This window comes from Micromys minutus, assembly GCF_963924665.1.
Source record: "Micromys minutus genome assembly, chromosome: X".
In the NCBI taxonomy this organism is placed as follows: Eukaryota; Metazoa; Chordata; class Mammalia; order Rodentia; family Muridae; genus Micromys; species Micromys minutus.
In genome coordinates, this window is record NC_137970.1 from 39,235,366 (window position 1) to 39,246,868 (window position 11,503).

The window sequence follows — 11,503 nt, forward strand, 5'->3', positions numbered from 1 at the left end:
ACAGACAAAGACAGACGCTATCTCAGAGTAAAAGGCTGGGAAAAAACCTTCCAAGCAAACGGCCCCAAGAAGCAAGCTGGAGTGGCCATTCTAATATTAAAGAAAGTAAATTTTCAACGAAAAGATATCAAAAAAGATAAGGAAGGACACTTTTTACTCATGACAGGGGAAATCTGTCAGGAGGAACTCTCAATCCTTAACATATATGCTCCAAATACAAAAGCACCCATATTCATAAAAGAAATCCTACTAAAGCTCAAAAAATACATTTCACCCCACACCATAATAGTGGGAGCCTTTAATACCCCCACTCTCTACAATGGACAGATCTGGAAAAAGAAACTGAACAAGGACACTGTAAAACTAGCAGAGACTCTGAAACAACTGGAATTAATAGATATTTACAGAACATATCATCCTAAAGTAAAAGAATATACCTTCTTCTCAGCACCCCATTGCACCTTCTCGAAAATTGACCACATAATTGGACACAGAACGAGCCTTAACCGATACAAGAAGATTGAAATACTCCCATGCAACCTTTCAGATCACCATGGTCTAAGGCTGATCTTTAATAACAACAAAGACAACAAAAAGCCCATATACACATGGAAACTAAACAATGATCTATAAAATGATAGCAGGGTCAAAGAAGAAATAAAGAAATTTAAGATTTTTTTAGAATTCAATGAAAATGAAAACAGGACATACCCAAACCTATGGGATGCAATGAAAGTAGTACTGAGAGGAAAATTCATAGCTCTGAGTGCTTCCAAAAAAGAAACTGGAGAGAGCATACATCAGCAACTTGAAAGCACAGTTGAAAGCTCTAGAACAAATGGAAGCAGATACACCCAAGAGATGTAGACGGCAAGAAATAATCAAACATAGGGAAGAAATAGACCAAATAGAAACAAAAAGAACCATTGAAAAAATTCAACAAAACCAAGAGCTGGTTCTTTAAGAAAATTAACAAGATTGATAAACCCTTAGCCAGATTAACTAAAGGGCAAAGAGAGAGTGTCTAAATTAACAAAATCAGAAAGGAAAGTGGAGAAATAACGACTGAAATTGAGAAAATTCAAGAAATCATCAGATCCTACTACAAAAGCCTATACTCAATAGAGCTGGAAAATCTGGAGAAAATGGATGAATTCCTAGACATATACAAGATACCAAAGTTAAACAAGGACCAGATAAACCATTTAAATATTCCCATAACACCTAAAGAAATAGAAGCAGTCATCAAAATCCTCCCAATCAAAATAAGCCCAGGTCCAGATGAGTTCAGTGCAAAATTTTATCAGACATTTATTGATGACATAATACCAATACTCTCCAAACTATTCCACAAAATAGAATAAGATGGAACACTACCTAACTCATTTTTTGAGGCTACAATAACCCTTGTTCCAAAACCAGAGTCAGACCCTACAAGGAAAGAGAACTTCAGACCAATCTCACTTATGAACATTGATGCAAAAATACTCAACAAAATCCTTGCAAACCGAATCCAAGAACACATCAAAACGATCATTCACCATAATCAAGTAGGCTTCATCCCTGAGATGCAGGGATGGTTTAATATAAGAAAATCCATCAATGTAATCCACCATATAAACAAACTCAAAGAAAGAAAACCACATGGTCATCTCACTAGATGGTGAGAAAGCATGTGACAAAATACAACACCCCTTAGTGTTAAAAGTATTGGAAAGAACAGGAATCCAAGCCCAAACCTAAACATAATAAAAGCAATATACAGCAAACTAACAGCCAACATCAAACTTAATGTTGGGAAACTTGAAGCAATCCCACTAAAATCAGGGACTCGACAATGCTGCCCACTCTCGCCCCTACCTATTCAACATAGTATTGGAAATTCTGGCAGGAGCAATTAGACAACAAAATGAAATCAAAGGGACACAAATTGGAAAATAAGAAGTAAAGAATCACTATTTGCAGATGACATGATAGTGTACTTAAGTGACCCCAAATTTTCACCAGAGAACTCCTACAGCTGATAAACAAGTTCAGCAAAGTGGCTGGATACAGAATTAACTCAAACAAATCAGTAGCTTTCCTATATTCAAAGGACAATCGTGTGGAGAAAGAAATTAGGGAAAATATACTCTTCACAATAGTCACAAAAACTATTAAATACCTTGGTGTGACTCTAACTAAGCAAGTGAAGGACCTGTATGACAAGAACTTCAAACCTCTAAAGAAGGAAATCGAGGAACATCTCAAAAATGGAAAGATCTCCCATGCTCATGGATTGGAAGGACCAACATTTTAAAAATGGCCATCTTACCAACAGCAATCTACAGATTCAATGCAATCCCCATCAAAATTCCAATCCAGTTCTTCATTGAGTTGGAAAGAGCAATGTGCAATTTCATCTGGAATAAAAAGACCTAGAATAGTGAAATCCATCCTCAACAACAAGAAAACATCTGTGTGAATCACTATCCCTGACCTCAAGCTATATTACAAGGCAATTGTGCTGAAAACTGCATGGTACTGGTACAGAAATAGGCACATGCATCAATGGAATAGAATAGAAGATCCAGAAATGAGCCCTCACATATATGGTCACCTGATTTTTGACAAAGGAGCTATAAACATTCAATGGAAAAAGGACAGCCTCTTCAATAATTGGTGTTGGTCCATCTGGCACTCAGCATGCAGAAGAATGAAAATAAACCATTTTTCATCTTCTTGTACAAAGCTCAAGTGTAAGTGGATCATAGATCACCACATTAAACCAGGTACACTGAAACTATTAGATGAGACAGTAGGGAAAACCTTAGAACATATAGGTACAGGAGAAAATTTTCTGAACAGAACACCATTGGCTCAAGCGCTAGCATCAAAGATAGACAAATGGGACTTAATGAGATTGCAAAGTTTCTATAAGGCTAAAGACACTGTCACGAAAACAAAATAGTGGCCAACTGGGTAGGAAAAGATTTTTACCAACCCCACATCAGATAGAGGCCTAATATCCAAGTTAATCAAAGAACTCAAAAAGCTAGACACCAGAGAATCAATCAACCCTATTAAAAATGGGGTACAGAGTTAAACAAAAAGTTCTCTATCGAGGAATATCAAATGGCTGAGAAACATCTAAGGAAGTGCTCGACATCATTAGCCATTAGGGAAATGCAAATCAAAACAACCCTCAGATTCCACCTCACACCAGTCAGATTGGCCAAGATCCAAAACTCAGATGACAGCAGATGCTGGCGAGGATGTGGAGAAAGATGAACACTTCTATACTGTTGATGGGGTTGTAAACTGATACAACGACTCTGGAAATCAGTCTGGAGATTCTTCAGAAAATTGGACATAGTACTCCCTGAAGATTCAGCAATTCCACTTCTGGGCATATACCCCAGAGACACTCCAATATACAACAAAGACGTACGCACCATAATGTTCATGGCAGCTCTATTTATAATAGCCAGAAGCTGGAAAGAACCCAAATGTCTTTCAGTAGATGAATGGATACAAAAATTGTGATACATTTACACAATGGAGTACTACTCAGCTATCATAAACAGTGACTTTATGAAATTCTTAAGAAAATGGTTGCATCTAGAGAATATCATCCTGAGTGAGATAACCCAATCACAAAAGAACAGACATAATATGGAATCACTGATAATGGGATACTAACCCCTGAAAGCTCGAACACCCCAGAAAATACTCACAGACTGTATGAAGTTCAAGGAAAAAAAAAGTAGGTCAGCTTTTTACCCTGTGTATGCATTAGCTCAGCTACAATGCTTTGTTGGATTGTGTTGCTTTGGCTGTGATTTGAGAATGGTGTCTTTATTTCATATTTGTGGACCAAGATCTTACTTTCAAGACAAAAGCTATGCTTTTCATATTGTTTCAGCTTTTTTAAAAGTGTTTTTATATTTTAAAGGCCATGTGCTTTGATTAGCTTTTAATTTCCATAAATCTCCCCTAATTTTGCACCTGTTTTTGTTCAAAGGGATTTCTGATAAAGAACAGCAAAAAACACAGATATAGAGAAACAAATTGTGCATTTTAACTCTTTGTCTGAACCTCCCACATGTGGATTAAATAAATAAAGGAAAAAAAATCAAGTACTGAAAAAATGTATTTATATATTTTTATGTAAAAATGCTTTTAAAATCTGTACATTTATCTGTTTTTTAAAATAAATTTGTTCAATTAAAAAAATGAATAAAATGTATTTGGACCAAAAAAGAACACTAGTTACTCTTCCAGAAGACCAGGGTTTGACTCCTAGCACCGACATGGCGTCTCACAACTGCCTGTAACTGTTACCAGACACATATATAGTACTCAGACATTTATGCGGGTCAAACACCCATACACATAAAAGTTATTCTTGAACAAAAAATAAAACATGTGGAACACAGCACTGGCTTATATACTTTCCATGAAAATATTAAAATTATTCAGGTATGTAGAAGTATGAATGTCTATAATGGTTGTGAGAATGTCTATAATGGTTCATTCATAACAGCTAAAATACAAAAAAAATACCCTTAATTTCCATCAATAAGGTAAATAGTGCTATGTAATTTAAAACTATGTTTACACAATTGTGAAAATGATGGTAAGATACACAGTAGAACATATCATAGCCAAAACGTGGACATCCCAAACATGTAAACACTCAAGCATCAGAACAAATGTAACATGGTATAATAGACCAGTGTAAAAGGTAAGAATTAGTTAATCTGTGTTTCTGTGTTTAACTACATAAATGAATAATGAAGAAAAGCTCTCCCTTATAGGAAAATGCTTACAACATATATGAATGGAAGGTAAATATGTTGAGAGAAATTGATGAGGAAGGGTACTTGTAAACATCTCAACTTTACTTCACATTGCTGGGCCTGGTCTATATGGGGAGTTCCAGGATAGGGGGGCTAAATGCTAAGACCCTGTCTCAAAAATAAATACCATTACTCCAAATTTCTGTAAGTCTAGAAAACAAAACTGCAGCCAACAGATTGGGAAAAGATCTTTACCAACCCCACATCTGATAGACGTCTAATATTCAAGGTATACAAAGAACTCAAGAAGTTAGACACCAGAGAATCAAACAACCCTATTAAAATGGGGTACAGAGCTAAACAAAAAGTTCTCAATTGAGTAATATTGAATGGCTGAGAAGCATCTAAGGATGTGCTCAACAACATTAGCCATCAGGGAAATGCAAATCAAAACAACCCTGAGATTCCACCTCACACTAACCAGAATGGCTAAGATCAAAAATTCAGATGACAGCACATGCTGGTGAGGATGTGGAGAAAGAGGAATACTTTTCCACTGTTGGTCGGGTTATAAGCTGGTACAACCACTCTGGAAATCAATCTGGCAGTTCCTCAGAACATTGGACATAGTCCTACCTGAAGACCCAGTTATTCCACTTCTGGGCATTTACCCCAGAGACGCTCCAACATACAACAAAGACGCATGCACCACAATGTTCATAGCAGCTCTATTTATAATAGCCAGAAGCTGGAAAGAACCCAGATGTCCTTCAGTAGATGAATGCATACAAAAATTGTGGTATATTTACACTATGGAGTACTACTCAGCTATGAGAAACAATGACTTAATGAAATTCTTAAGAAAATGGATGCATCTAGAGAATATCATCCTGAGTGAGGTAACCCAGTTACAAAAGAACAGACATAATATGCAGTCACTGATAATGGGATACTAACCCCAGAGGCTTGCACTGCCCCAGAAACAACTCACAGACTGTATGAAGTCCAAGAAAAAACAAAGGCCAATAAAAAAAAAAAGAAAAAAAAAAGAAGAAAATGAAAAACCATTATGCTTAATCTCTACACACCAAGAAAACTATTTCCAGGTTACATCTTGTTTTACATGTACTTTATGATCATTGTAACTAGTAAGATCTTAATGTACACTATGAAACTTTTGAAAAATCAAGTACTGCAAAATATATTTATATACTTTTATGCAAAATGCTTAAAATCTGTACATTTATCTTTGTTTTTTAAAATAAAGTTGTTCAATTTATAATAAAAACCTGAAAAAAAGAAAAAAAAGAAATGATACTTAAAAATATAGTTACTTTATGTGACTTAACTGTGACAGAATACTTTAATGGACTTTAGAAGATGTAAGTATATCTACATCTAAACATAAAGAAGGAAAGATGTTGTGCAAGAGTAGCATAGAAATAACTGGTTAAGTTGCTAAAGTTGTTGGGGGGAATTTGGAGGCACTGTTCCTATGTCCTTTATCTTTGAACCTATATTAAACCTTGCACTATTTAGTTGCCCCAGAGGCTCATTTTTCTGCTGCTTTCAGCAAAATCTCTGAACAAATTGTAGGTCAAGCTGGTGAATCAAGACACTTAGCATTCATGCCTAGCGACTTGACTTTGATCCCCAGAACACACATTAAGTTGAAAATAAAGAACTGACTCTAGAAATTGTCTTCTAAAAAGACACGGAGACATATATGCACCCTCACGTGTACATGAGTGATAAACAAGAAATGTAAATTATATAAATGCCAACTAGCTGACAGCTCTGAAAAGTTCAAACAATAAAATCTTGGAGAGTTCCAAATGTAATAGACTAGAGACCCCATGTTTACCCCCCTTATCTTTAGAATCATGCTTTTATTCAAATAAATGAAACAGGGAATATTAAAAAGTATATGTCATAGTTGTAGGTATTAGTATTTTGTCTAAGCTCTGCCCCACAGTTACCTGGCAATAGGTATAAAAGGGGCTGCTTTCCTGCCCTCTCTCTTGCTTTCCCTTGCTCTTGCACTCTTGCTCTTTCCTTCTTGCTTCAGCTCTTCCCTTTCCCTTCCTCCTCTCTGTTTATGTGCTCTTGACCAGGCTCCTCCTCTGTCTGCCTTTCTCTGTCTCTACTACCCTCTTAACACCCCTCTCTATACCCTGAATAATCTCTATTCAATACTATCCCATCCTGTGGCTGGTCCCTCAGCATGGGCCCTCTAGAGCATTTCCCCCATACTGACCACACCTCCATAGAACATACCACCTCTCTCTTTATCTTTTTATAAACACATCAATAGAATATAAGTAAAATGCAAAGATTAACTTCATGTAACAATTATATATTCAAAGTTAATTATTAAATTAACCATTTTTAGTTACAGAATGACTAGAATAAAGAAAAATTGTTTAAAATTTAAAAACAAACGTTAATGTTTATGTTTGCCATATGTGTCTCTAATGCTTGTGGAGGCCAAATAACATGTCAGATCTGAATTTACAGGCAATTTTGAGCTACTATATACAGGTGTTAGGAATTGAATGCAGTCTAATCAAGCCATGAAGAGCAAGCAGTAAACAGCCTCCCTGCATGGTCTCTGCATCAGCCTCTGCCCCCTGGTACCTGCCTTGTTTGAGTTCCTGCTCTGACTCTCATAAGTAACTAACTGTAGTATGGAACTGGAAGCTGAAATGATTTTTTTCCTCCCCAAGTTGCTTTGGTCATGTTGTTTTGTCAAAGCAATACTAACTATAACTAAGACACTATGTCAACAAATTCATCAACAAAAACATCAATGTTTTTTAAATAGCAATTAAAAGAAAGTTTCACAAAGAATATATTCCAAGAGTGTATTGCACTTTCCAACTTTATCCAAAATTCACCTACATATTTTATTGGATGTCAAAACTTATTAAGATATATGAAAATTATTTTGAAACTATAATATTGCAAAGTATTAAAACTAGGATTTTGAATGCCTACTATTTCTATTACATGCACAAAGTTTGGTTATTTGATATGAGTTGTAGATTGGATTATGTCAAAATACCTGAAGTGATTCAGTTTGATTTTCTTAATCAATGTGTACAAGTACTACCACTTTGGAAGTCAGTATTGTTTGTTGTTGCTTTTTTTTAAACCAAGCATTGTAATAGTAATGTCAATGTCAGTACAAAATTAAAAAACATTATTATTGGGGGTATATAGTTTTAAATGTGTAAGTTTTCTCAGATGCATGTAAAACCATGACTACAGGTGATAGAAATTCCTTGATCATCCACATATACTAGAAGATAATTATTACCATTATGGTAAGAGGGTTCTGGGGAGATTAGTGGATAAATGCAGTTGGCACCAAGCTAGATAGAAACTGTGTTTGATCTCCTTGGACGACTTGGTGTGACAGAGAACTGACTTCCTCAGATTGTCCTCAGACTTTCACATGTGTACTGTGTCATGCATTTATACACACACATATATATACACACACACACACACATACGTACACGCACTGTAATAAAATATTTTTTATGTCACGGTAAGAGCCAATTGTATAGTGCTACCCTTCAAAATCATACATGGATATTGATACAAAGAATTGAGTGGGTCCTACCCTCAAAAGTTTTGAGACAAAGATGGAAGGAGATTAGAGAGGGTTAAATGCTAGTGGTATGATAGCTCAGTGGTTAGGAACACTTACTGCTTTTCTAAAGGACTAAAATTTAGTTCCTAGCACCCTTACCCGGAAGTTCATAATTGCCTGTAACTTCACATCTGGGGGATCTGATTCCTCTAGGCTCTGGGGGTACCTATATTTATGTACACATTTTCACATGTAGACATACACAGAAACATATAATTAAAACTAGTAAAGCATGTATGCATTTTAACTATTCATTGTTATAAAATTTTACACAAGTATGAGGTCAGAGTGATGCAATAGAAAATAATGATGGAATGTATGTAAGATTATTTAACTTCTGGTACTTAGGTTAAAGAGAAACCAACTTCTCTATCAAAGTGAAATAATTTAATATGTCAGGCAAGAAAAAAATAGTAGGAGGCATCACCTTTTGAAACTTAATTGTTCTTTACATCAATGCCACTTTTATTGTTATGTTATGTTTTTATAAAGTGATACTTTGCTTTCAATGAAGAATTTTTGAATCACCTCAAATTCTTCCCATTCTTTTCTGCAATATCTTCAAAGTTCCAAGAGATCCAACATACATAGGACAGCATTTGAAGCTCAAGCCTCAACCTCTGCAATTTTTATTCATTTATTCAGCTTTCCCTTGTGTATTTTTCAGATGCTGGTAGTTCGTGTCCTTAAAATGTAACCAGATTCTTGAGCCAAGCTCATTCCTACAGAGCTGTCCTCAACAAAGATTTTCAGAAACTCCTGGGATCCATGCAAAAGACATTCTCATAAAACAGAATAGCTCAATAGTTCTTGCTGGCATTGCAGTTCAAGAATGCACATAAGTTTTACTGGCAAGATCATTGAGAAGAAATTGGAGTTAGGTTTCTATGAAACAACTGAGTGCATAGAAAATATTTCCCTGGCTGGGGGACTTGACTTGTGTTGCTGCTGGAGAGCCGGATACTGTTGTCCTATGGCTGTGCCCCTTCCAGTCTCTAGATCATGTCTCACTTAGTTGAGCCACTGCCACCCCTGCACAACAACAACACCAACTGGGGGGAGCAGTCCCTGTTGCCGCCCGCTGGCCTCAACAGTTCCTGGGTGAAGCTACCCATGAACAGCAGCAATGGCAATGATAGTGGAAATGGAAAGAATGGGAGGCTGGAGCACGTTCCTTTGTTCCTCCTTTGTCTTCCATCCACAATGGAGACATGGAGAAGATCCTTCTGGATGCACAGCATGAGTCGGGACAGAGCAGCTCAAGAGGCAGTTCTCACTGACAGCCCTTCACCACAAGACTATGGGCAGATTATGTTCGATGTTGAGATGCACACCAGCTGGGACCACAGCTCTCAGTCAGAAGAAGTTGTAGAAGGAGAAAAAGAAGTTGAGGCTTTGAAGAAGAATGCAGACTGGGTATCAGACTGGTCCAATAGACTCAGAAACATCCCACCCAAAGAGTTCCATTTCAGACACCCTAAACTGCTGCGTCTCTAAGCATGCGGAAGAGTGGAGCCATGAAGAAAGGGGGCATTTTCTCTGCAGAGTTCCTAAAGATCTTCATCCCGTGTCTCTTACTTTCTCATGTGTTGGCTTTGGGGCCGGGCATCTATATTGGAAAACGACTGAGCACACCTTCTGGTAGCAACTACTGAGGGAGACGAAAAGCCCTGGAAATTCGTGTGGCCTGTGAAGTGGTGTATTGTAGTTTGAATTTGAGATCTATTGTAAGCATGATCCCCACCTACAACCCATTTTAACATACTCAATTCCGGTAACTCTCAAATCCAGTATTTTACTCAAACTCTGTTGGGGCATTTTACTAACTTTTTTCCCTTTTTAGCCTGTAAGATACTTTAGAGATTCCTAACAGAGTTCACTGTTGTTTAGAAATTTGCAAGGTCTTTTTTTTCCCCAGCAATGCCACCAGCAGATTATAATCTTGTCAATAGTGCATTGTCTCCTCTTAGTACCACAGTCACACCTGCATCATTCATGCCAGAAACTGTGTTCTAGCCTTACAACATCTCTATCTAAATGAAGTCAGGTTTGCAAATAATACTATAAAAGCTTTGTTTAGTCTTTGTTTTGTTTTATAGGACAAAAACAAGCTTCTCTAAGCTTGAATTTATAGTTATAAAATGAAAATAAAACCAAAAAATAAAGAAGAAAAAATAAAAGCAAGAAACAAGGAAAAAATATCCTGGGCAATAAAAATTCCTTTAAACCAAAAAAAGAATATTTTCCTTTATTTATCATCAATTTATATATTCACTTTATGTCCCAATAACAGTCCCCATCCTCCAAGTCCCCCCTTAAAGTAACACACACAAATTACATATGAAGATAAAGATGGAAGAAAGTTTTTTAATTTCAATACTCTGTAGAAATACTTAAAATATGGTATTCTGTGAATATATTTACTTGTTCCATTTGAAGACATGGTTTGACAGTTAGGAATACTTGCTGTTCTAGTAAATGACCTGGGTTTATTTCAGTTCCTACTACCCAGATGGTATCCACTGGCAAAATATTCACACACAAAAAAGAAGAGATAAACAGATATAGGTGTGTAGATTATATTGATAAGATAGATTGATAGATAGACACAAAGATCGATACAGAGAGATACATGCAAAATGTTTCCATGAAATTTATTATAGTCTTGATGGTATAAAATAAATCAGTCCTGTTTGCAAAAAAGAATACCAAAACAAACCATCTTAGAGTAATCAGATTTTTAGCACAGATTGATCCAAGGTAAGTCTAGATAGAGTCCTTTAGAGCTCAATAGACCATTGAATTTGAGCTTAATTAGAAGGTAATCAGACTGCATTGTTGTGGTTGAATATTTAATATGCACTTCAATTTTATAAACCTTCAACATGTGTGATCTAGACTGTTTTTATTCCAAGGCTTACTACAGAAAATGATGCATTCTTTAAAAAAAAATGCCCGAAGTATTTAAATATATCTCTCTTCAGCTTAATTTAACAATGACCATCCATTTTCTAAGTACATGTTTTCCTAAATGACAAAAAAATTCAAGCAGTATAAGAAATAT

The 11,503-nt window shown here is 36.1% G+C and overlaps 1 pseudogene across 1 annotated transcript; it reads left to right on the plus strand.

Annotated features, from left to right (window-relative positions):
• Positions 1-9,441: 9,441 nt before the first annotated feature.
• LOC308414334 (BCL2/adenovirus E1B 19 kDa protein-interacting protein 3-like) lies at positions 9,442-10,094 on the plus strand (annotated as a pseudogene). Its single transcript has one exon. The product of its transcript is annotated as a BCL2/adenovirus E1B 19 kDa protein-interacting protein 3-like (transcript).
• Positions 10,095-11,503: the final 1,409 nt, after the last annotated feature.